Source organism: Ceratotherium simum, chromosome 3 (assembly GCF_057802395.1).
Source record: "Ceratotherium simum simum isolate JZ-2026a chromosome 3, ASM5780239v1, whole genome shotgun sequence".
Classification (NCBI taxonomy): Eukaryota; Metazoa; Chordata; class Mammalia; order Perissodactyla; family Rhinocerotidae; genus Ceratotherium; species Ceratotherium simum.
The window spans coordinates 61,381,500-61,408,960 of record NC_141902.1 but is presented as its reverse complement, the minus strand read 5'-3'; the positions used below and the strand labels follow the sequence as shown (position 1 = coordinate 61,408,960).

Genomic DNA, 27,461 nt, shown 5'->3' with positions numbered 1-27,461 from the left:
AAGTAGATTCGTGATTGCCATGGGCTGGGGAGAGAGAATAATAAGGAGTGATTGCTTAATGAGTATGAGGTTTCCTGTTGGGGCGATGAAAATGTTCTAGGACTAGATAGTGGTGGATATTGCACAACATTGTGAATGTACTAAATCTTGCTAATGGTAAATTTTACATTATGTGTATTTTATTCTAATAATAAAGTGTTCAATGAATTATTTTCCAAAAGAAAGCTAACTCCTGAAAATTTTTGCTCACCTCTCCATAAATAAACAAACAAACTTGTTTTAACAGCAGAACTATTTTGTTCAGGTATGAGTTTATGCCAAAACTCCATATCTGAAACAGACAAAAGTGGAGGTTCCAGGGCGGGAGGCCCCTGTGCCCCTTTTACTCCATATGAAAGTCCCTAAGCAACTGGATAGTTTCTGAGATGCCTTCCAGCACTGATCTTCTGAGTGTCAGGTGCTTAGTAAATGTGTGTTGAAGGAATGCTCTGCTGAGGCCACCAGGACTAACAGTCCTGGACTGTTGACCACACCAGAGCTCCAACTGTAGTCCAAGTCCACTGTGGAATTCTGGCTGGAGCCTGCTGAGCTCAGCACTGGATGGCATTCTTTGAAAGGATGGCAAAATGAACTCACGGTGAAAGGCCTGAGAATGTCTGGGAGGAGGTGTAACTGAACTCAATGGGTGCATCTCTTGGTGAGCGTGGAGCCGAAAAGCACAACCAAGGCTGAAATGGGTAAAGAAGAAAGTTTTATTGCTTGCACAAGCAATGGAGAACACTGAGGATAGCTCCCAAAGCAATGCCCCTCTCCCCACCGCCCCCACCCAGCTTAGTGCAGTTGGAGATTTCATACACCAGAGTGCACAGGATATGTTACAACTGTGTAACAACTGAGCCTAATCAGGGCGCATGTGCAGGCCCTTACATAATGAGTTCAATGCTATTACATAACAGGTCCAAGGTAACTTTTGGACACTTAGAGCTGGAACAGTTTACAGGGGTCCTGTTTGCACCCGTGTAAGTTTCACTATGGGATAGCAACAGCTGCAGAAATCAACATCAAATCCTGAAAAACAGCACATTTAGTTTTCTCCTTGTCTGGAAAACATTTCACAGACTATGTTTAGTTATGGATCAGATTTTCATTAACCTTTTCGTTGCCTGGTTTGTGGTAACAGAGGGAGGTGTGGTGTTTAAGAGTTGGGGGCTCTGGAACCAATCTGCCTGGCTTTGATTCTTGCATCCACACTTATTAGCTATTTCCTGGAGGTGAAGTTCTTGAACTATCAGGGATTAATAATACTACATATTGCTTGGTGGTGTTGTGAGGATTAAATGCATTAATTGGAGTAAAGTGCTTTCAACAATACCCAGCATATAGAAAGCCCTCAGTAATTAATCTTATTTTTATTCTAGAATTACAGTGGTCCCTTTCATCATATGACTCCATACAGTCCAACTCTATGGTGACTGAGAATCTCTCACCAAGGAGGGTCCAAGAGATGGCCTTGGACCACAACTTGCCCCTCATCTTGGTTTCTCCTATAGTACACCTGGCTGTGGCAAACTGAGGTATTCTCTCCAAAATGTCTGCATAATTTGATTGTCTTGAGTGTGTTTCAAACTATTGGTCTTAACCCATTGGTCTTGAAGTCAACTGAGTGAGTTGCAAGTAGTTACGAAAGTTTCAAAAAATGATAAAGGAATAGAATGGAAAACAATCAGAGTGCATCATAGAAATTAGGGTAACTATTAAGTATTATTCATTGAAACTTTGTTTCAGCGTGTGTGCGCGCCCACGCTAACGAACACCTGTGTAGTGGGTTGTGGTATAATATGTATTTCTTGCTGAGGGTTGCAGTTAAAAAAGTTTGAACACCATGATCTGGTAACACCCAGGGACTTTCCAGAGGCCCCTGAGCTATACAGAGGAGGGCTGCCTGCCCTAGGAAAGCAGACCTGATTTGGTGGGTAGGACTGAAGATCTTAGAAAATTTACCCATGCCCCAGAAAAGCTGGGACAGTGGCCTGCACAGGGGGGCTGCAGTCGAGGAGGAAAGATGCTTCAACTGGAAGGTGGCGAGATTCAAAGGGTGGGACAGGTGCTGTGATACTTGAATCAAGTCATCAGAACTCGGAAGACTCCACTCCACACACATGCACATGTCAAAACACACTAATATCATTTAAGCACAAACCAAGGACCTGTCTCAGGCGTTTAGCTGTCTCTTTCATGGTATTTTGTATTTTCCAGGCTACCTTATTTCCCAGAATTGTTTTGTGGCTCCAGATTTTTTAATGACCCATGCAGACTCATTTCAGAACTACTGGCTCTCTTGCTCTCTTTACACCCCCACCCTTCTCGGATGTCCCCTGCTCCCCTGGGTCCAGCACCTCCTGGCATCTTTGGCCCTACACAGACTCCCCCCATGCCCCACCCCAGCATGGAAGACTAGCACTCCCTCCCTATATACAGAATTAGATTCACCAGAGGTCTGGAGTCATTGCCACAGCCCTGTGCAAGGGCTGTCAGCTTTGTGGAAGAGGGGTTCTGGGGATTTCCCAGCTGGGGATGTGTCCTGAGAAAGAGGTGGCAAAGAGCCAGAAGTGTTGTTGAAAATGTGGGCAGTTGACACAGCTCGACTACCATTTGGTATTGCTTAATCCAGGATTAGTGGCGGGAGGTGAAGTTGCCCTCTAGTGCTGGGGGCTTCAAGTCCCTACTCTCACTCCACCCTCACTCGGGTTCCCAGGCTGGGGTATGGCCGTTAGATGAAGCCAGGACATCAAAAGCCAAAAGGAGGAAGCCGGGGAAGGATACATTGAGACTCAGTTTTTAAAGACTCGTCACGCCCTTCAAAGGGGGTTCATCAGATGGGAGGCTTTAAATCCAGTCCTATGACAACCTAGGTGTCACCTCTGTAGATCACACCTTTGCTTCAAATTGCCTGTAAGCCATGACCACAGCCAAAGTCTGTGGACAAGTCACTTCAGCTCTTTAAGTTCCATCCTCTTCACCTACAAAATGGTTCTAATAGTATCTTTCATGGAAGGTTGTGAGGATAAAATGAACTAACACATGGAATATCCTGGTACAGTAACTAAAGCATAATAGGCATGCCATGGATCAATCAGTTATCACAAACATCCTTACGAAATGGTATCACATTTTATAATTTGGTTGAAAATTAGTGAAAACATATAAAGCAAAAACCACCCATAACCCAACTATGCCTATACACACACAGACTCACAAGACCCCTCTTTCCACTTCCCAGATTAACAATTTGCTGTGTATCCTTCTTTATCTTTTTCTTCAAGTTTACATGGACCTATCCATTGGTCACTTTCTATCTCTATGCTTTTTTAAAGTACAGAAATTGAATCATGCTATCATCTATCTATCTATCATCTGTCTAATTTTTCAGCTGATATATCATGAACTATGTATGGGTACAGCCATTTCCTTTGTGAATATTATGTCTTTTTAGTTTTTTCCAATCTGATGGGAAAAAAATAGTATTTCATTGTTTTATGTTGCATTTCTCTGACTAAAGTAAGGTCAAGCATCATTTTATGTCTTTTGGAGGTTTGCATTTTCTCCTCTTTGAATTGTCTGTTAAAATCTTAACCCATTTTTCTCTTGGGCTTTTCATGTTTTTATTATTAAATTGTAGAGTGCTCTTTGTATAGGAAGGACATTTACCTCCTGTCTGTTACATGTATTTCAAATACATTTCTCCACTCTGTCATTTGCCTTCTGACTTTATGGTATCTTTTGCCCTTTAGAAGTTTTAAATATTTTATGTAATCAGATGTGTTCCTTTTTCTTTATGGCTTCTGGATTCCTTTTCGGTTGTTTAGAAAGCCTTTCTTTTCTGGCTTCCCTGGGCCCATAGCTATGTTCTCTACTCCCCAGTGACAGCTGGCAATGAATGTCCTCACTGAGCCCTGCTCTGTCTCTCACATGGGCACTTTGGGTTCCTTGTCTATCAACACGGTGTAATAATGTCTGGTGCTGGGAAGTATTACATTCTGTCAGAAGAACACAGAGAAAGGCAGGAGTGGAGGAGCCAAGACAGTCTGAGAAGGCAGCAGAGGAGTAGGGTGGGAGTTGGTAGAGCTGAAGAGTTGAGAAAGCAGAGATGAGCAGGGAGAGGAATTCCGTGACCTTGAATTGAGTGTCTAAAAGTCATGCTAGCTGATACTCTGACTAGGAATTTTAAAGCCAACAGCATCTTGGAAAGGAATTTCCTTTAACTTTTTTTGAAACCCATTTCATTCTTTATAAGCTCTACATAGTGGCTGGTCCCACACCTGGGAGGCAATATAAAAACCTCCTGCCAGACCAGAAAGGAACGGAAAAGAAATTGGAAAATAGGACCTCAGCTCAAAAGTATGTCTCCTCTTGAGAGAATTTTAATATATATTCCAGGCTCCATAGATAGAATGCTTAAATTAAAAAAAAAAAAAATCAAGAAAGTAAGGTACTCTAGTTAGAGCGAGTCTGAGTTCCTTACCTCTCCACAGTTCACCTTCCCAAACAAACAAACCAAAACAGCCCGGGCAGCCATGTACTCCGGAGCACCTACCCTGCACCAACTCTCTCTCCTTAATACAGCCCTGGAGGTAAACAGGACACGGTCTAGGTGTCGTTTGGGATCACTGCAGCTCTGACGCCTGGAGCATTGCCTAATGGCCCCCAGCATGCATTGCTCCTGACTCTGGGGCTCCACCGTCAGGCAACAGAGCTATTCTCTGCCTCTGCCATTACTCCTCCTACAGCCTTGCTCTGCGCTGGGGCTTCTGCTCACTGCCTTCTGTCTGCACTTCTCTAGGCTTCTTCCTCCTCCCCAGCCTCCTCAGCATGGGATATCCTCTTGAGAATCACATTCAAACTCTCCAAAAGAGAGGGTCTGATTGGTGCAGTTAGTTACTGGTGTCCTTTTGGGGTCGTCCCATTGGCTGCTGGTTGACCTTTAGCCAGCTATTCTTGGGTTTGTTGCCCGTTCCTGCTCCACGGTAGCAGGGTCAAGCGGCCAGCTTTCCTGAAAAGGAGCTCCACATGGGCTTCAGGGCCCCAAGAGTAAAATCAGCTGCTTTCCAATACTGACTCCTTCCAGCAGCATAGCCAGCTATAAGATTTGACATCGGGCTACCCAGCTTATAGTAGATTTGAAGCAGTTAATGATAAAGAGGGAAATGGAAGATGAGAAAGCATTTACGATCATTAGCCAAACATTATTTTTATTTTTTGTTTTCTTGCAGGGAAGCTAGGGAAGAGCAGGGCAAGTGGGGGTCTTCTTTGCAGGAACTCCCATCGCTGAGCAGGACAGCCAGGCTCAGGTCTGTCTGGAAGTCAAGAGAGGATCAGTGTCTTGCCTGCTTTGGTCCATCCTGTGGGCCCTGGGCCCAGGCGCTCGCTACATGGGGCTGAGGTAGGAAATGGCCCTTCTTGTTTTGCCCGGGGTCTCCAGCAGAGTGTCCATGCTGTGCTCACAGTCAGTGCATACCTTCTTGGTAGGCAGGTCAATGTCAAAGTGAACTCCTCCCAACTTGTTGAGGACCTGAGTGACCGCATTAGAGCAGCCTTCACAGGTCATGTTCACGGAGAACTAGTGCTTCTTCAAAATCCGGATTCTTGAGCTTTGGGGTTGTCTCAAGACTCCCAATAACTCTGATGTGGGTAGGCCCCCATACTCTAGCCAAACACTATCAATCAACCAATATTTATTAACATTTCAACATATTTCAACACATTTATCACTTTCTAAGCAATAAGGTGTGGTTGCTAAAAGCCTACACTGAGGAAACAGGCCAAATTGTAATACAGAAAAGTATAATTGAGATATAAGAGCTCAAGAAGCTACCAGTTGGGGCCATGTAGTGTCAGGGCAAGCCTTGCACCTTCAGTCATCCCAGTCTACCCCTATCTTACAGCACTGAATAATACTCGAGATTCAGAATAAACCTGAGCCATGGAAATGTTAAACTGGGTTCTAAAGACTCAGTGGTTAAGAACAACTTAAGTCTTTGATTATTATTCTGTCATCACGCCTTTATTCTATTAACAAAAGTTATCTACAAGCCAACTTGTATAATCTCTGTGCAGACACCAGGCTTTTAATGCTTTTTCATAGTCTATCCCAGACCCTCTTGGGACTGTGTGTTTAGACACAGGCTCCTGGCATAAATTCCAACCCTAAATGTCAAAACACGTCCATGTTCCAAACCCATCATCTTCACTAATAACTACAGCTTCTGCTGCTGCCATTGAAAATAGCACCTACTGGGTGTCAACACTGTCCCAGGCACTTTACATAGATGAATCCTTTCGACGACCTTACAATAGCATTATGCCCACCTTGAAGGTGAGAAACTCAAGCAAGGTGCCTGTGAAGGTGTGCTGGCCCCAAGGGTGGGACAGACCTTGGAGCCTAGAGAGAGAGTGAGCCAGTCTAGTAACAGAAACACACTTCGTAATCTTCCACAGTTCTAGCTCAGGCTCTCTCTTTTTATTCTCCTTAAATATTTATAAAATTGTTTTTGTTGTTGTTGTTGAAATTCCAGGAGAGAGCATTAAACGGAAGCAGCAGCGCCCTGTGGGCAGGAGGGGTGGGACTGAGAGTAAGAAACGTCCACTGGGAACAAAGTCAAGGCTGGGCCTGCCTCCTTCCCCTACTCTCCCTCTCTCTGCTCTCCTAACCCGGCAAGGCTCCTTCCAAAGCTGACCTTGGAGGTCCTGGGTTTTGCTTTTATGAGGGATGCAAGGTCCCTTCCATACCTGCAATATACACATTTGCCAGAGAATCAACTGGGGACATTCTAAACAACCATTTGTTGAGATTTTTCTAAACTCAGTCTTATATTTATTTGGATTCTTAGCAGTCTTTCAGATTATACCATGTTTTTTTCCAGGATCATTATTAAAAACAGCCACAACTAACAATGCTACATCATTTCTAAGCTGTGTGTGCCACTCAGGATCACCGCAGGGGATCTGTGTGATTTGAGGAGAGTTTAATAAAGGGACTATTTACAAAAGTATGAGGGCAGAGTTTAGGGAAACTACAAAGGGACAGTGCAGCACCCTGGAGCTAGCAACAGTGGGGAGCAGTTCCCACCCCTAGGCCTAGGGGGAGAGGGAAGGAAGTGGCAACCTGCAGCACCCTGGGGCTAGCAACAGTGGGGAGCAGTTCCCACCCCTAGGCCTAGGGGGAGAGGGGAGGAAGTGGCAACCAGCACGACGGTGTATATGGAGAGGGTCCCCTGACAGGGGCTGTGGCCTTAGGTAGAGGCACAAAGCCAAACCATGGTGACCTGGCAGAGAGGAACCCCAGGAAATATACCCCCTCCTGACTTTTCTCTGGCCCCGCATCTCCAGTATTTCCCATTGGCCAAAGCCTACTGGAAGCCTGAGTCTGAGAGAGACAGTCCATGGAGGTCAGTCCCCTGAGGCACAGAATAGAGTGGGAAAAGGTGAGAGGTGGATGTAGAAGGGCAAATAGATGTCCGGTGCTTCTGTTATTAATGATAACAATATTAATAATATTAATATTACTATATTAATAATGCAATGACAACAATATTACTAATAGCTTCCATTTGAGCCCCTGCTCTGTGCCTTGCACACCAATTTTGCCTTTCGCAGACAAGGAAATGATGGTTCACAGGCTACTGTGCTCTTCAGTGTCCCTGTAGAAGTTGAGATTACCATCTGAGAAGGACATTCATAAGAATTAAAACAAAAAAGGATGATCTCAGCCATGTAGGGTACGTTAGTTATCTGTACTTTAGTTATCTACCCCAAAACTTAGCAGTGTAAAATAATAAACATTTATTACTTCACACAGTCTCTGTGGGTCAGGAGCTGCTTGGCTGGGTGGTTCTAGCTCAGAGTCTCTCATGAGATTGTCAGGAGGTTGGCCAGGGCTGCAGTCATCTGAAGGCTTGATTTGGGCTGAAGGACCCACTTCCTGTGTGGCTCACTTACTCGCCTTGCAAGTTAGTGCTGGTTTTTGGCAGGAGGCCCCAGTTCCCTACCACATGGATCTCTCCACAGGGCAGGTAGAATGTCCTCAGGACATGGCAGTTGGCTTCTCCCAAAGTGAGTGATCCAAGAGAGCAAAGCGGGGGGGAACCACAGTGCCTTTTGTGATCTAGTCTCACAAGTTCTTCATCATCATTGCTGCCATTCATGCTATTCATTAGAAGCAAGTCACAAAGCCCAGCCCACACTCAGGCCCATCTCTTAAAGAGAAGATCAGTAAAGAATTTTTGGACATATTTTAAAACCACCATATATCACAATAACAATATTAAAGAGATTGCGGTTATACGATTGAAGAGTTTGGGGAAGACTTAAAACTACACTGAAACTTCACCAAGCTAGGTGAAATCTCCCTAGCATACTGTGCTCTCTCTGAAGAAAGAGCATGTTAACAGAAAGGGTTTAGTTTCCAAGGCATCTATGAAAAGATGGCCCAGAGGGATAATATTGTGCAGAGAATGGTGAACCCAGTGGATGTGAGTTATCTGATAAGAGGAGAGAGGTATGCTTGGTTTGGGGACAGGAATCTATCATGTCTGGATGAAATATCTGTCAGGATTATCCATTTCCCATAGGTGGGAGATGCCTTTTGGGAAGGCAGTGTCCTAGGCAGTAGGCATGAGGATTTCAGTAAATCTGAAGAATCATCTCCATTTAATATCAATTAATTGCTAATTTTGGATGCCCATCAGTGTCTTGAGTGTGGCTAATGTGACTTGGGCCTGAGCATTTCCAGACCTGCAAAGCTAATGACTGGATAGACCCATGAAAGTACAGATCCCACCCTGCAGAGTAATCACTGCCTTGGGTGACATCCTTATCTCATCATGCCTTTTGTGATTGCAGAGCCCCTTCTAGAAAAATTCATGTGCCTTTTACCTTCTTGCACCCCTGAAAGCAAGATGGGTCACCAACAGCATTCCTGGAGCCACCCATGAAAATTCAGCCAGGGTTCTTTCTGTTAGTACACGGAGGATACTGTCTTCATCAAGTTGGACTAAGTGATCTTCCTTGAATGGATCATCCAAGACATCTACCCAGTGAAAAAAACAATGCTAGCTCTTTGTACATAAAATTAAAAAAAAAAAAAATCAAAAAAAATTCATGTGATATTAGGGCACTGTTTATGACAGCAAAAATAGTGCAAATAACCCAAATGTCCAGAAATATGGGACTAGTAACATAGTAACTAGCATAGACTATGTTACAACCACGCGGTGGAATACTATTTAGCTTAAAAAGGAATGAGGAAGATCTTTATAACCAGTACTTTCCAAAGGAACTTTCTGCGATGCTGGAAATATTCTACTCTGTCCAATATGGTAGCCACTAGCCACATGTAGCTATTGAGCACTTGAAATGTGGCTAGTTCAGTCAAGGAATTAAATTTTAATTTTATTAATTTTAGTTTAAATAACCATATGTGGCTAGTAGGCTATCCTATTGGACAGTGCTCCTCAAAACACTGATATCATATGATCTCCAGGATAGATTGTTAAGTGAAAAACAAGAAGCAGGAAGTATACACCAGTGTATAAAGTATGTTACTTTTTGTGAATGAAAGGGAGAGAAATAAAAAATATATTTATATTTGCATGAATTTGCACAAAACCACTGAAAGGATAAAAAAGTAGTTACCTCTTGGGCAAGGGGAACAGGGTAGATGGGGATGGAATGAAAGTGAGATTTCTCAGTGTGTACTTTTCTATATTATTTATATTTTTAAACTATACAAATATATTGTCTGCTCAATAAAATAAACCAAAATAAAATAAAAATTTTAAGATAAAAAAGGAAAAAAATCCACATGAGGAAATACTCAGCACATGAATGTTAAGAATAGATCTCTCTCTTTGGGTGCTCATTGACTTCCTGCTATTAGATAAGACAAGATACATAAATCACCATGTTTCTTTTTTGTCTTAGTTGCCTGGTAGGGCAGAGTACAATTTAGTGCTTAGCTACAGCATCTTCCATTTATCTAGATTTCAAGTATAACCCCCTGCCATGTTCCATCTCTTACCCGGCTTTTGTTAATCTATCCTTTTTTCTGACTTTCATTGTAAGCCCACTCTAATCCTTTCTGAGGCAAAATAGTCAAAAAAGAAGGGAAAGAATAAACACAAAATACCTGATTTAGGAAGACAAGAAAGTGGGCACTCTTACACATTTTTGACAGAAGTTTAAAATGATACAGTCTTTTTTAGAATGTAATTTGGAAGTGTCTGTTAATTTTCTAAATGTACATGGTCTTTGATTCAATAGTTCTTCTAGGAATCTGTCTTACAAAAATACTTGCAGAGGGGGCCGGCCCCGTGGTGTAGTGGTTAACTTCCACATGCTCCACTTTGGTGGCCCAGATTCACAGGTTCAGATCCTGGGGGCAGATCTACACCACTCGTCAGCCATGCTGTGGCTGCGACCCACATACAAAATAGAGGAAGATTGGCACAGATGTTAGCTCAGGGTGAATCTTCCTCAGCAAAAAAAAATTAATAGGGGCCGGCCCAGTGGCGTAGTGGTTAAGTTTGAGTGCTCCACTTCGGCAGCCCAGGGTTCACGGGTTTGGATCCCGGGTGCAGACCTATGCACTGCTTATCAAGCCAGGCTGTAGCAGGTGTCCCACATATAAAGTAGAGGAAGATGGGCAAGGATGTTAGCCCAGGGCCAATCTTCCTCACCAAAAGGACGAGGATTGGCAGTGGATGTTAGCTCAGGGCTAATTTTCCTCACACACGCACACAAAAAATTAATAATAATAATGATATTAAGGTTTAAAAACAAAACCTTGCAGAAGTGTGTAAGATATAAGTTTGAAGGTCATTCATTGTTCATTACAAATAATAATGAAAAATTATAAGCAATCTAAATGTCGATCAATAGGGAAGTGGTTAAGTAAATTATGAGAAAATGTACAATAGCTAAAAAGAGTGAGCTAGACCTGTGTTTACTGACATGTAATAATGGTCAAGTATGACACAATATGTAGAGCAGCAATTTTCAAACCTTTTGGTCTCAGGACTCCTTTATATTCTTGTAAATTAATGAGGATCTCAAAGAGCTTTTGTTATGTAGGTTATGGCCTTTGATATTTACCACATTAGAAATCAAAACTAAGACATTTTATTTTATTTATTAATTTTTTTTGGTGAGGAAGATTGTCCCTGAGCTAATATCTGTGCCAGTCTTCCTCTATTTTATATGTGGGATGCCACCACAGCATGGCTTGACGAGTGGTGTGTAGGTCTGTACCCAGGATCCAAACCTGCAAACCCTGGGCCGCCAAAGTGGAGTGCACAAACTTAACCACTACGCCACCAGGCTGGCCTCAAAACTAAGACATTTTAAAAATGTGCTCGTTAATTTATTTAAAGTAACCACAATAAACTCATTACATGTTTACATGACACATCCTTTTATGGAAATGAACTATATTAAAACATAATTTAGTGAGAAGGCTGGCATTGTCTCACATTTCTGCAAATGTATTTAATATCTGGCTTAATAGAAGATAGCTGGATTCTCATGTCTGCTTCTGCATTCCATCTGTTGTGATATGCTGTTTTGGTTAAAGTACAGGAAGAAAATCCATCCCCATACACATATACAGTTGGAAAAGGGAGGATTATTTCAATAGCCTTTTCAGATCATTGTGCATATTCTTCTTGGATAGTTCAACAAAATTCAACAAGTGGTGGTTTCTCAAAGGTTAGTTGCAATGTGGACTCTCAAACCATACCAATGAACTTTTCCTACTCTGTTACATTAAAATCCATTGGTCTATCTTCTACTTTGAATGATTGGTTTACCCAGGCATGATTTTGTTACATGATGCATTGGTCATTTAAAAATATTGGCTCATTGAGTTACAAAGATCTTTCTAATATTGACACATTTTATTAACAATATCAAAAATCACATTTGTTAATATCACTATCAATCTCATCACTAAATATTTAAGTTTTGGGAAGCTGTCCAGCTCACAATGGCAAATATAAGTCATAGAGCACCCTTTGAGAATTGCTGATGTAGCCTATAAACACTTTTTTGTTAAAAAAAAAAAAAAAAATTTCCGATTTTTGATTGCAAGTTTGATTTCTATCGTTAGTAATAAACACAGTCAGTTTCCCCTGAAGTGATAGGCTCATTTCATTCATTTTTGAGAAAATGTCTGAAAAGTTCCCAAATCTGAACCACCACTTGTTTGCCTGTTATTGTAATTTCAAATAAAAATGATGTTCCGTGAAAAAAACAGTTCAATTCAGTTTGCAAGTCAAACAATTGCACGCGTGCTACTCCTCCAGAGACCATTGTCCTGTGGAATGCAGCTGGAGTGCTGTATGTGTACTTCTCATCTCATTATACAGAATCTTAAAAAGACAGGTATTCCAGGATTGAAATTTAATAAAATTAGTCATCTTTACTGCTTCATCAAGGGCATTTTTAAGGAAACTGGCATTCCTGTTGTTCTGAGTGTGCGGTGGTGAAGGATACAATGACCACTAAGACAGTCTGGTGCCACCATCTTGAGCTAAGGTGCCAGCAGTTTTACCCACTTTTGCTTTTTGTAACATCAGTGCAAATGTCAACACTGTGAAAAAAGCAAACAATGCCGCCCTAGTATTATTATAAAAATAGCTTTGGCTTTGTGGACCCTCTGAAATGGTCTGGGGGACCTTCAGGAATTCATAAGACCACTCTTTGAGAACTGCTGATGTAGTATATAATCCATTTTTCGTTAAAAAAAAAAAAAGGCAAAAGAAACAAGGTACACATCAAAGTGCTAACAGCGGCTACTTCTAGCAGTAGAAAGTGATAAAGTGATGTTTACTTTTCACTTCATACACTTTTCTATTTTTTGAATCCTTTACAATGAGTGTGTATATCTTAAGTAATTAAAAACACTAAAGAAAGAAAAAGGTTAAATTAAATTTAAATTATAAACAACAATTTCAACACACTCAGAGAATGTAAAATGCCCTTAGAACTATTTTCATATTGAAAATATGAAGAGATTAGATACATAAAGCAGGGAGCTTAAATTATTAAAAAACAAAGTAAGACAATACAGAAATTTCACCCTGAGAAACACCTCATTTCCCACAGGGCTAGAGGGAGGAAGTGCTGCTGTGCGTGAAAGCCGAGGCAGCCACCAAACCCAGGGAGCTGAAACCAATGACCCTGCTGATACCTGTAGATGCTGTTTGAAAATAAATCTAAAACACATTCTCTCTAGAAGGCAACAGGATTAGACACGAAGAGTGATTTGACACTTGAGGAAGCTCACAGCTTCCTTCCCAGAGGAAAGAGAAAATCAGGCACAGGACCCAGGGCTACAAAGCAAATATTAAGTTTCTCTTTGGTGCCTTAGGCCTCCCAGCTCGGTGCCCTCCTCCCTCTAGTGTGAGCCCCAGTCACTTCTTGCCTTTGCAGAATCCAGTGCCCTCCTCTACCCCCAACCTAAACCTCTTGGTGTCAAAAACTACGATATCAGTCATCTATGCCCTAGCAGACATGAATCTCCATTACCATGTCCCCCTGCCCCCTCCCATGCATTTGCTTGTTAGGCTGATCTCTGATGGTGAGCTAGAAGGCTGGGTCCTATGTGAGGCAGCTTAGGTGTCATTAGTAACTGGTGGGGAACCCTCTGAAGTGGAAGTCTCTTCCCAGGGCTTCTGAAACCATGCTCCGTGAATGGCTACCTTAAGCAAAGCTTCTCCTTTCTGCTGTGTGACACCAAAGAAGTTACTGCCCCTTTCTGGGCTTTGTAAACCAAGTGGGTTGGACTAGTGACCTCCAAGGTGTCCCCTGCTCTGAGGTTCTGTGACTGAGCCCCTTTAATGTGAGTAGTGCTAACTCAGGAGGCCTTGGGAACCAGCATCTTGTTGTCAGTTCCTGAATTAAAAGACATTCAGAGGAAGCTCCCCACACACTCCCTGCAGTTTGCACCCCTCCCCCTTCTCTTCCTCATGACCTGTGTCTCCAGGGGGAAGATCAAACAAAGAGGTTGCAGAGGGTGGTGGAATGCTGTGTTTGGTTAAGTCTCAGGCTGGATGTGATTACAAAGTTCCTGTGACTGGGGAGACGCCATGGGGAATGTAGTGGGAGGGATTCTGCTCAGGCACACCCCCTGCAGCTCCGGCACACATACACACACACACACACACACAGCCCTCAACACAATTGTGAGTTGCTAAAGTTTGTGCTCCAACCTCCACCCCAACCCCACGTGTGCCCTCCCCCACCTCCTTAAGAGGTCTTATGAGTATTTGTTTTTTCCAGAAGGGCTATTGGCAGACTGAAAAACTTTCACAGATTAAAGGAATAAATAAGTGCCTTTCTGCTGTGGTCGTGTCTCAACGCCTGTCTTCCTGCATACTGTGCATTTCTCAAGGGCAAGAGTCATGGCAGACTCTTCTTTATCTCCACCCCTTTCATCATGCCCGGCACACATTCCATGCCTCACAAAATTTGTTTGATGTACAGATGCATGAATAAATGAATGGAGAAATGAATGTTTCCACTAAGGTTAAAAAAAATATTTTTACAGGTAATGGATTATTCTCCATCAAGTGTCACCATGTCACTCAACATGTCATCTTGTCTCCATTTTCTTCACTATAATTCACAAAAGTCTGGCCCTGGAGGAGTGTTCATGTTAGCTAAGAAGAGCAGAAGAAAGATCCTGGGCTGGGCACTTTTAGCTGCGTGATCTTAAGAAAGTCACTAGCCCTCTTTAGACTTCAGTTTCAACTCAAAAATAGGGTTTAAAAAACCTGCCTTGAGTCTATAGGGAAGCTATGAGAGTCCAGGCGAGTGAACACGATTTATAAATTGTAAAGTGCATTGCAGCCATTATGACTTAAAACAATTATATTATTAATATTAGATGAGCCATCTAAGGTCCAGATTGATCAAGTGATTTGTTCAGGGTCACCCAGTGAGTTAATGACAGACATTGACACCCAGGCTGCTTGACAGTGCACCTCCACTCCTCACTTGGTGCGTGACTTCCCCACCCCGTTGAAGACTCACAGCAACATAAGAGGAGGGAGTGATGTATCTTCATCATTCACCAGCCCCTTAGAACATTCTGGAACTGTTTATAGGGAGATGGCTGTCTGGCTGGGATGAAGCCAGGGTCACAGACTCAGGCTGTGCCCATCAGATAGCTTTGCTGCCTCCTGGGCATGCCGCACCTGCAGACGTCCTGGGCTGGTGATGAGGGAGTGGGGATGACAGTGTAGACATCCCTCCAGCAGACACAGTCAGTGTCCCACCCCTATCCCCATGGCCCACCCTGGAGGTCACCTACAGCTGTGGTGGACAGTTCCTGCATTCACAGGCTTTCTATCTCAAAGCTGGCTAGCAGCAGGAACATGGGCAGGCCGAAAGTAGAAAATCAGCAGCCCCAGATGTAAACCTTGCCCAGTGAGGAACAGGTGTTGATGGATAAAGCTCTCTGGCCCCTCAGAGGGTCCCCGCGGACTGCGCCCCAGTTGCCCAGGGGAATAACCTGCTCATCAGTACCCTTAATAAAGGGGTGACTTTCCTGCCTTCCCTGTCTCACTGCTCCACTCCCTCACCTTGACTTCATGGGATCGTCTCCCAAATAAGTAACTACCACCAAACCCTTGTCTTAGGGTCTGCTTTAGGGAGATCCAAGTGAGGACCACCGCCTCTGTGCTCCCCATGTGGAGAAATAGCTAGGAGGGCAGAGCATCTTATCCGTACACCCATTCGACAAATCCAGTCCCTGGGCAAACTTCCTCTGCGCTTCTTCTCTGCAAAGGCTACCGTGTTAGGCAATGGGGACGCCGAGATGTAGCCCCAGCTGGTGAGGTGACAGGTGGCGGCATGAGAGGCTTAGCCGCCACCTGTGCAGTTGGTTTGCCTCGATTCCCTGTCAAAGCAGCTCTTTGAGAGGCAAGGCCGGGTCAAGGCAAGACCACCTGAGAAACAAGACAACAGCCTCCAGGGCCTGCTTGGTCTGTTCATTCTTTCATTCATCACAAAACTTTTGAGAGCAGACTATAGGCAAAGCCTTGTGCTGGATGCGAATATACAGCTCCTCCCTCCCTGGGGCATTCCATCAGCTCAGGCTCTGCCAGGCCGTGGGTTCTTGGACAAGCTCCTTCACCTTTCTAGGATGAACTACACCATCCCTAAGGGCCTTTCCATGCCAGAGCATCCACACCTCTAAGTGGAAGGCCCCAGCCCTCCAGCAGCAGAAACTCAAGTGGTTCCTCAAGGGCCTGAATATTCCCCGGTGGGACTCTCCGCAGGGCGTGAAAGTGGTCAATGTTACAGTGCACAAGGGAATTTCTTCCCTTAAGAGAAACATATAATGGAAAAGAAGTTTTAAAAAATTTTAAATTTGGCAATAAACTAGCCAACTCTGGCTCCTCCATGTAGAAGATACTACCATCCTGGATCCCCAGCTGCCAGGATCTCATGCTCAGGGTCAGAGCGTTCAGGGCCTGGCTACAAGGGACGTCTGCCCCGGCAGCCTGAGCACAGTATTATCAGTGCCTGCTGCACAGAACATCCCAGGAAAGCTGAGGGTGGGAGACAACATTCTTGCCACGTCAGGGACCTCGGCAAGGAAAAGTCACTACCGTGGACTCCAACCCAGGAGTCTCGAGGAAGGTTGTCTTGTGTGTCTTGCTGGGCTCCCAGGTCAGTGGTGTCAGGGGACAGGCAGGAGCACCTGCAGGGTGGACGCTTCAGGTCAGGATGAGGTCATGAGAGCAAGTGGCTGGGCAGCAGGTTTGGCCAGGGCCAGGCTGCCAAGCCCGTCCACAGCCCCTTCGCCATCAGCCTCTCTGTAATTGGTAACATTCTGTGGGACACTTGATCAGATGTCATGGGAGGTGTAGCAGCTGCCGTTCTTCTTTGTAAAGACACTAGGAACAGAGTTGGTTTTGAACCCAACTGTGGCCTCCAGAGTCTGTGACTTGCTGGTGGTAGTGGGCTTCTCTGCCTCTGTGCCCCCTGCCCTGTCCCTCTTGTCTACACAGTGAGTAGGAGAGGGGAGTCTCAAATCCAGCTCTGTTTGTCCTCAAAGCCCACAATCTTGACCTCTACAGTACAGGGTCATTGGGGGAAATTGTCTTCAGACCCCCTCCTCCTCTCTCTGCTTCTCTTCAGCAGCCCTAGCCCCTGGTGGCCAGGGCCCTCTTGGTAAGCAGAGGCCTTCCCAATGGGAGGAAGGCAGCAGACAATAAACCCATTCAAACTGAAGTTTTGTGGAGTTAGTGTATTCCTCATTCAGGCCATGAGTGCAATCTCAAAAGGGAAGATAGAACAAGAATGATGTTTAAGAAAAATGGCCTAATTAGCTTTGTGACTTGGGTTACTTACTCAACCTAACTGAGCCCCCATATCCTAATCTATACCCTGGGAATAATACCACCTTCACCTTGTGGTTGTAATGATTAAATGTGGAAAATGCCCAGAACATAATAGGAATCCATATATTTAGAATCTCGGGTATGCCAAAAGAGAGATTTGGGCTTTCTTTACTGATTTCCTTGTCCATCATGAGACCCACCACACTGAGTTTAAGATTCCTGTGTTTACCAATGGAGGAGGGGGCTGTTTTTCTTTGGTGAATGGTTTTTCACAGGTTGCCCATGATAGTAATGGTAATGAGAGTCTGTGAAAGATGTCAGGATAACAGGGCTCTGAGAGGCCCCCACTTCTGGCCCAACCCTAAAAGGAATCTGCAGGTATACGGAGGAAGGGACCTGGATTAGAACAGTCTGTGTAGTTTAATTAAAGCTCCCCACACCATTGCTCTGTGTTTCTCTAAATTTCCACCAAAGAACCCTTTATAGTTGCAGAGAAGAATGTATACTGCCAAAAGGTTTAGATATGCATGTGGAGTTGGCTTTCTGCCAGTAGGAAATTTCTTAGAACACACTTGTGTTCTCATAAAAATTCCTGCAGATTCTTATATTCTATGCCAAAATATATATGTATTTAATTAAAAAAAAAAAAACCATGTCTCCCCACCACCATAAAATCTTCAAATTGGCACTTACAGAAGGCACAGTGTGTTCAGCCTGTGGTTTTAGGCTCTGCCTGTATCTGCCACAGGTCCCCTTCCATGGCTGTGTAATCCCAATTTGACAGCATGGCTCAGGAACCGAGATATGAATCTGACTGACCACACCATCTGTCTTAGCCCCTGACACCCAACCTGGCCTGCCCAACCGCTGCCCACACCACATCCACAGCATAAATAGGACACGACCAGAGTTAGTAAGACCACACATGCGCGCACACACACACACACAAACTGAAAAGCCTGAACCATTGTTTGGGGAGGAAATGGGGCTTGAGAGATCTAGGTGGCATGGGTGCCATATTAGTCAGGGGTCTTAGGTGGTAAGCAACAGAAATTGACTCTGGGTAACTTACTCAGAAAGTACTTTATTGGAAGCTGTGAGGCAACAGAGAACTGAAGGAAAAGCTGCAGCCCAGGTTCCAGAAGAAGAAGGAGGGCAGTTCCAGGAGTCTAGGAAGCAGACACCAGAGGGTATCACCAGAACAAGGTTGAATTGGCCTCAAATGTTTTCTGTTTTTGTATCATGTGCTCAAGATTCAACTTCCTAGGAAAAGTATCTGATTGGCCTAACTGGGGCGACATGGCCCATCCCCTGGCCAGGGACAGTGGGGTCCCCTGATGGGTAGCCTCACCAAGACTGGATCAAATGAAAGAGGGGTCAATCACTAAGGCAAAATTGTAGTGCTGTCACCAGAAAAGTGGGCGGGAGCAATTCAAAGCTATTCACGACGGATCCTACGACTTGTCTCCATAGCCAGCCTGGCCCTCCCCAAGGGACTCACAAGCCATCACCAGATCACCAGCCTCACCAGCGCTGCTGAGTGTTCCTTTCTCAGGACACACAGCCTTTCACTCTGAGCTTCTAATAAGGTCCAGCATAAAGTGCAAAGGCCCCAGGGGAAAGAAAGCCCATCTGGAGAGACCTCTATCCTCAGCAGGTTGACCCACAATCAGAACCAGAACCATTCAAGGGAATGGGTTTCAGTGAGAGAGGGGAGGGGACATGCCCACAAAGGGAGCACCCAGACAGAGAGGCCTGGGTTCCTGCAGGCAATCTGACCCCTTTCACAATTTGGCCAAAGGCAGGTGCTGGCCTAGAGGTCTTCACTCTGAAAAGTCTCAAGGCAGGCCTGGCTTAGCAGCCAGTCTTTTTTCCACAATGCCAAAAAAAAAAAAAAGAGAGATATAAACAAGCAAAAAAACTCACAACAGCAACAGCTAGACATGCAATACACACATCCCACGTGTTATAAAACACTCAAGTAGTTCAGAACTACGTAGAGTAAAAAATTAGAGTCTGTGAAATGACTCTCTTTCATTCCCCCGAATCCCCCAAACATGTGCTCGGTTTTATGGACTCTCCAGGTACCTGCTTCCCCTTCTCTATTGACAGTGAGAGGAGTCCCTCGAGTGAAGGGACAGAGGAGACAGGGCAAGGAGATTCCAACCGCTGTTCCAGATCTGAAGCCGGCACTGAGGAGAAAGCAGGGCCGTCTCAGACACACGCCTGTGTACACCAGGCAAGTAAGGAAGTGGTGACAAAAAAGGGAGGGAGAAGGAGGGAGAGAGAGAGAGGAGGGAAGGAAAGAAAGAAAATTCAAGGTCCCATTTATTCCCCCATCTTCCTCCCTCCCAGAGGTGACAACCGTCACCAGCGGTTCCTCACTCATTTACTTATATTTGGCAGCTATCAGATGCGAAATAACTGAGTGTTATTTTCCTGTAGGCGTTTTATGAAAGGACAAGAGACTCATTTTGCTCCTCCTCCTCTCACGAAGGCAAGTCCGCTCGGTGCCTGGAGGCCCAGGGCTTCCCTGCGGTCCTCTCTATAGAAAGGACACTTGCCAGGGCAGGAGCTCTGTGTCCTTTTTTCTTCCTTCTCCAGCACACGGAGCAGAGCTTGGGATAGGGTAAGCGCTCGGTAAATATTTTTGACTGAATGGGATTTCTTCTCCCTCCTCAGATGTCAAGGAGATTTCTATTTAACAACACCCCTCCTTCTGATTTGACCAAGTTTGAGGGGGTTACTGTTCTTTCCAACAATGATCCCCAGCTGGAGCCCATGCTCTTGGTTGTGTACCCTGAGACAGGGGAGCACATTATGGAGCTGGAAAAATAGGGCTAACCATGTTAGGTTTGGAGTCCGAGGACCTGCATTTGTGTTCCCGCTCAGCCACTAGCTGTGGGGACGTGGAGAGATGCAGTGGGTGCTATGGTGTGTCACCCAGAGCCGAGCAGCCAGTCCCCCAGCAGCGGGAAATGTTGAAGGCTGAGGGCTCTCAGCTGAGCCCCCTGGGGGAGTTGCCCTTGGCCAAAAGGACCACCTCACTCAAGGTGACCTCCTCTTCCTGGGACAGGCCACGCCTTGCCTCCACATAACAATATAAAGGCTTGGCTCCCTCTTGCCAGCAGGGGACAACTCTGCAGAGCCATCCCAACTCTAGGGCAACCTGAGGGATTGTCTGAGGCCCAACCTCCCTCCCTGCCCAGTCCTGCCTTCTCCACTCCCCCTGGGTTGCTGATCCTGAGAACACTTCCCAACACACTTCCTGCAGGCCAATCTGTCTCAGATCCTGCTTCCCTCTGAACCCAATATGCAGCAAGAGGTCACCTAATCTCTCTGTTCCCAGGCTCCTCGGCTATACAACACAGGTATTGAAGAATACAGGCTTTGAAGTCAGACAGAACTAAATTTTAATCCTAGATACACCACTTGCAGCTCTGTGTTTTTGGACAATTTATTTAACCTCTCTGAGACTTAGTTGCCTCATCTGTAAAATGGGGTAGAGTGCCCTGTGTCACATCCCCTCAATCTACCTGTGATATCAACCACAGCTATGCGGGACAGTTTCACACGAACTCAGACTCACCTGTGCTGGCGATGTCCCACCATGTGTTCTTTACATTCTTAACTTTGGAGAGGATGTCCCCAGGCCACTGGACCTCTACACGCTTCCCTGATGTGTCTGGGCCCTGAATCTGGGTAGGATTTATTTCCCACCCTCTAGAGTGAAAGCATCATACTTGTCATTTCTTGCTCATTTGGTCTCATTAACATGATGTCATTGATATGGTGCCCTAATGCGATGTTCTGTGGAATGTCCAGATGGTCTAGGTCCCTTCGGACTAGGTTATGATAGAAGGCCGGAGAGTTAACATAGCCCTGATGCAAATGTGCCCTGTGGTCTGCTCCATGTGAATGTGAACTGCTTTTAATTCCACTCTCTGATAGGGTAGAAAAGAAGGCGCTAAACAGATCAGTGGTCATGCACCATGTCTCAGAGGCCGTGTTGATCTGCTCCAGCTGAGATGCTGTACTCAGCACCACAGCAACGACTGGAGCTACTACTTGGTTAAGCTTATGGTATTTGCTCTCATCAGCCATTTCACCCAGTTTTTGTAGGGGCCAAACTGGTGAATTAAATGGGAACATGACAGAGACCACCATCCCTGCATTCTTTCATCTTTGAGGGTGGCATCAATTCCTGCCATTCCCCCTGGGATACAGTCTTGTGTTTGATTTGCTATCTTGGCCCGGGAGAGGGAGCAGTTTCAGAGACTTCAGCTGGCCTTCCTTACTACACTAGCTCATATTCCGCAGGTCAAGGAACCAATGCTGGGGTTCTATCAACTACCAGGTATGGCTGTTCCAATTACATGCACAGGCACAGGGATAGAACCCTGGGGGACCCGTGGACCCAGTGAACTCACTGCGAGCTGGAGCAAGGCGAGGGCTCCGTTATTACCTGGCTCCCATCTTCCCTCACTCTAATTGGGGGGTGCATAATGGCACTTTGGGTCACCAGATATCAATGTTAGTTCAGACCCTGTGGCCAACAATTCTTCAAAGTCCTTGCTTTTCCCCCTTTCTCACGCTCAGTTACACAAGTAAATGGCCATGGATTCTTTTTGAAAAGGGCTGGGGAAATACTACTGAATACATTTGCTGTGATGTTGCAGGTCCCTTAGTCAGCGGCTCAGGTCCAGAAACAGGGTAAGGAATCATGCCATTTTACTGGGGGCGGCTGCCTTCAACCTCCTGATCATCCATCCTTGATTTATTTTGATTGTCTAGATTAAGCAATGCACTGTTGGCCTCCCATCTGTCTTGCCTCTAGGAACACTGTGTTCTATTAACCATCTCCACAGCCCTCTGTGGGTCAGGCCCTCCTGACTTCCACTCCAATTTTGCTGCTCATTGCAATTGTTGCACCCACCCGGGTTCTAAAGGTTAAGCACCGCCACCTGACCTCTACTATTTTGAGATTCTATAATCCGCCAGTGGGTATCAGGGAGCCCAGTTCTGTAATGGCATCTCCAACTGTCAGTAAAGCTGGTGCCCCCACCACCAGCTCATTCCTTCTTGCTTTGATAAATAGACTGTTCTCCAGGGTGCCCACAGAGAAGAGTTGGCTGGTGGGTTTCTGGCTTCATGTACTACAAACGTTTTAGCATGCCCACTTCTCTGAGCCTTTTGATCTCTTCCTCCACTGTCTGCTACGGCAGTTCTAACATCTCTACTTCACTTCGGGTGGACCATTGCTTTTCCTAAGCTTCTAAAATCCATCTTTAAAGTGTGTTAGCACCTTGCCAGGGTGTTAAATCCCTCATGGGAGAGTACTTCCATATCAACACCTGCTCTTATCCAACTTCACCTTCCTCTTCTCTTGATCTGGCCTCCTCAGGATTCAGTTCTGTGCACACTTCCTGCCTGAATGGATTAGCCAGTTCCTGTAGATCCTTCAGCGTATGGTCCCTCTCGTCCCTCAGCAGGCCTTGCACAGTTGGGATTTAACTCTTGTTGTCCATCAGATAGTCAGAAAGGAGGTGAAGGTAGGTTCTGAGGGGTACATGCATGTGATCTTCCAACAAGGGGGAACACTATTTGTCAAGAAGTGGGTCACTTCTGCAGGCCCAGTGGGCTCAGAAGCATCTGAGAGTTCAAGGTTCTCAACTGCATTTACTCATATGTCCCCAGTATGAGGCCTGTCTGGACTAAGAATTCCACCTTCTCTGGAGCTCTGCTACTCTTACCATTGAGTCCTAAGCCTGGTCCTCCCTCTGCAGCAGGGATTCCCTTAAATGTTGCCCGGGAGGCCCTCTGGCTTTTGCCTTTTGCCTTGGTGACTTTGCACTTTGAGACTGTCATTACCCCTCTTCAGCACATCAATGGGCTCACCAACAGTCATTCATTCCCATAGTCCTTATATTCACTACTTCCCTCAATTGCCAGAGACACTGCACCAGCCGGTGTGACCCCTTCCACCCATACCCCACCCCGGTTAACCAGCAGTGAGTTTTAACAATTGTGAAGTGACAGCATGCCAGGGACTAACCTTACTTCTACACCAGGGATGGGGGCTTCACTGATAGCTGGCTGGCAAATGATCCCTCTCCAGATTCCTACTTTGGCTTCCTGGACCACTTCTGGCACCAACTGTCTTGGTTTGGGTTCCCGGAAAGCAGACTCGGAGATGGAGAATTGTCTGCAGATGGTTTATCAGGCAGTGCTCTTAGGAGATACACCTGTAAGTAAGTGAGAGGACAGGATTGGGAAGAGGGACAAGCTGATCCCCAACGTGGTTGCACCCGAAACCTCAGCTGATCCTATAGGAAGCGCTGAGCTAGGAGGGCCCTTCAGAGAGTCCCAAATTGAGGCAAGGATGCCAGGCCTTTACATTCCTGCATCAGAGTCATTGGCTGCAGACTGTTCTTGGGGTCTGGGCCTCGCCTTGGTGGAGGCAGCAACTTGTGACTGAGGGCAATTCCCAGCGAGGGAAGGAGCTGTGAGACATCAGTACCAGTATTCCCAACAACTGGGAATGGGTGTGTAGGCCTTAAAGGGAGATCCAGGAGGAACACTGCTATATCCACTATAGTACCCATCTCATCAAGCTCTCGTGAGAAGTAAGATAAAACTCTAAGAGCTTAGCGATATGCCAGGCACATAATGTTTTTTTTAAAAGGTACCTATTATTTTTGTCATTTATAATACTTATGGTTATGATTTGTGTAATAATATTAAGCTAAACCATAAAATTGTTGACATTTAATCACATTTGACCTATAAATATGGAGATTTCATATGTTTTATCCTGGTAATTAATAAGAATAATTATTCTAATACCTGTTCTACATATCTTATAGGATTATTGGAGGATCAAGTAGAGATGAGCATATGTAAAAATGCTTTGTGAACTAAGTTCTGTTAAACTGTCGACACACTAGATTATTGGTATTATCTGTATTTATTACTACAACATCTAATAGAATGGTTATGTTCAGGCTTCCCCAGCCAACAATAATAAACTGTCTTATCTCCATTAAATACTCAAATTACATTTTCCTTTGAACGCTGCTGGCCCACACGGGCACTCGGCCCCTGCAGAGTGTCCCAGGCTATTTTGGAGAGCCCCTCCTGCTGGGCTGCACCAGCCCCAGAGCTTGCCCTTTGTGTTCTTCCCCTCCAGCTTCCTCAGTAGCTCCCCACGCCCTCTGTGACACCCCCCCTGCTGGACGTGGCCATCCTCTGTGGGCGGCTGCCACCACTGAGTCCACCACTCTGGCGTCGTCTTAGCCACTCAGACCCAAACACGACGGCGGCCCTGTTCTCAAAGCATCATACTTAACAGAAACCAGGCACAGCTTCTAGCAGGAGCTGACAAAATTTGGGGACCATGGAAGAAGAGTAAAACACAGTCATACTCACAACCTTGATCCGTGTGGTTTTTCTCAGGGCCCACAGATCCCAGGCTGGTACCCAGGTAATCTCACAGGGCACCTACCTGTCCAGCCCCAGCTTGCTCCACCTGGCAGGACCCAGCTCAGTCCACCTCTGGGGTTGCTTGGAGCGCGTCTTCCCTCATAGGGTAGACTCAACTTTCGTAAAACAGAAAGAAAGAGAAAGAGAGCACCAACTTCCCTGTCATCCCAAAGGCCCACATCCTAAGTCCTCAATTTCTGTCCCAGGACAGTCTTCCTCCCAGGATGACTGGCAGGGGGAGCTTTCCTGTGGTGGAATTTACCCCCCTCCTAAGGCCATGGTCTTGCTCTTTGAGAACAACAGGACAATTACAGAAACACAGAAGGGCCCCAGATCAGTCCAGTCCAGGATACTGTGTATATATTATGTGTGTCCAGCCCAGCCTGGTCCAGGCCCTTTTCACAGTTTCTTTTCCAGGTGACAATCATGTCTGAATGTGCTTTCTGCAGTCCTCTGGATAGGGGTTTCAAAAATCTTCCAAAACATCCGTTCAAAGCGCCCACAGTTCCATACAGAACAAGCAACAGTTCATCACCCAGTGCACTCCTGATTAAAACGGAACCAAGAAACCTTTCTCCACCCTCCACACATCCAAAAGAGCACAGTATTAGCTGAGTGCCAGCTACATGCACCGTATACACAAGACCCCTGCTCTCATGAGCTTCCCAGCCAGTGGGGGTAAAAGACATTAGCTCATCAACCTATCAGAGGAGCCCTGGTGAAAGGGACAAGGCCTGTCCACATGATGGAAGGCTGGAACTAACTGAGCATGCTTTCCATTATGTACTGCTGGAGAACTGTGGTCGGCAGCTTCTGAAATAGCTCCCGGTGATCCCGCCTCCTGGTATTCAAACCCTTGTGTAATCCCCTCCCTGTGTGTGTGCACGCCTGTGGTGGCTGGGCTGGGGGAGGGGGGGCAGCTGGAACAAACGCTGTCTTCTAACAACTAGACAACAGCAAAAGTGATGGATGTCACCTCCGAGATTAGGCTCTAAAAGCCTGGACTTCCAACTTGCTTGCGCTCTCTTCCTTCTCATTACATTCACTTTGATGCTGTAAGCTGCCGTGTTGGAGATGCTCGTGTGGTCAGGACTGAAAAGGAACTAAGCCACTGGGTCCAAAAGCTCCCAAGGAACTGAATCCTGCCAACGACTTTGTGAGTGAGCTTCGCATCCGATCCCAGCCCAGCCTTGAGATGCCTGCAAACGCCGCCGACGCCTTGATGATGGCCTGAGAGGCCCTGAGCAGAGGACCAGTCAGGCCGTGCCCAGGTTCCTGGCCTACAGAAACTGAGATTTAAATCTTGTTGTAAGCCACCAAGTTTTGGGGTAATTTGTTATGCAGCAATAGATAATTAAGACAGGAATAATCTTCAAGATGTATTCTTAAGTAGAAAAATTAAGGTACAGAAGAATGTGTATGTTATTATTTGCATAAAAAGGGGAAAACATATCTATATTTCCATATGTGTGTGTGTCATCAATATATATGCATCCATATATATATTTGCTCTATATGCATATAATACATTAAATTTGTAATTTGGATTGCTTCCAGGGAGAGGACCTGGTGGTTGAAGGAGGGAGAAGTTTTGCTGTATACCTTATATATCTTTATTTTGTATCATGTGAAACTGTTAATGATTCAAAATAAGCACAATATACTTTAAAAACAATAAAAAAGACTAAGTCACTAAACCACCCAGGGAAAAGAAAATGAAGATAAATTTTTTTAGAAAGCAATTAATTAAGCCCCAAACTGAGGAGCTATTATTGATTTGTCCCTGCCTCTTATTCCCCACAGCCAAGTGCTGTCAACGCTACTTTCAGAATATCTCAGGTCTGTCCCAGTTCTCTGTCTCTGTCTTCACTCCTACCACCCTGGACCAAGCCACAGGCATCTTTTGCCTGAACTATTGCAATAGCTTCCTGACCATTATCCCCACTTCTAGCCTTATCTCCTTTCCTGACTATGTTCCACCCAGCCACCAGAGGGATCTTTAAAAATTAAAAAGTGGATCGTCTCGCTCCCCTTCTTCAAACTGGAGTTTTTAGGCCAAATTTTCACTTTCTCTTTTACCATATTTGGTATAGGAGATAGCTTCCAATTTTAGAAATACTCCTGGAAAAACAAAGGGAGAAAGGAACTAATATGTATTAGGTGCTTGTGTAAAGCAGACTTTACATATATTATGCTGTTTACTCTTCATAACAGCCCTCTGGTGTGGGCACAATTACTGTCCCCATTTTCCAGATGAGGAGAGTTGAGGTCAAGGAGGCTGCAATATACGTCCATGGGAATTGTCTGCTCAGCATCCCCCTCTCCTGGGAATTACCTCCCCTTAGCTCCACCCACTGGCTTATTGTAGGAGCTGCCATCATCCGCAATTACTCTGCCTCTTGGCCACAGCTGATTGGTTCAGGGGCAGGCATCTGACTCTATCTGGGCAGCAGAGCACCCCCTTCCCCAACTGCGAACAGCTGCAGAGAGACCCAGAGACCCAGAACAGCAAGGGGGGCCTTTGACGACCATCACTCTCAGCTGTGAAAATGCTGAACTGTGATGGTCAAAATT

The 27,461-nt window shown here is 45.3% G+C and overlaps 1 long non-coding RNA gene across 1 annotated transcript; it reads right to left on the bottom strand.

Annotated features, from left to right (window-relative positions):
* Nucleotides 1-13: 13 nt before the first annotated feature.
* Nucleotides 14-26,224, bottom strand: LOC147917589 (uncharacterized). The gene is made up of 3 exons (XR_015551547.1): nucleotides 24,910-26,224; nucleotides 23,461-23,650; nucleotides 14-728 (listed from the first exon to the last, which is right to left on the bottom strand). It is a non-coding gene; the product is annotated as an uncharacterized LOC147917589 (long non-coding RNA).
* Nucleotides 26,225-27,461: the final 1,237 nt, after the last annotated feature.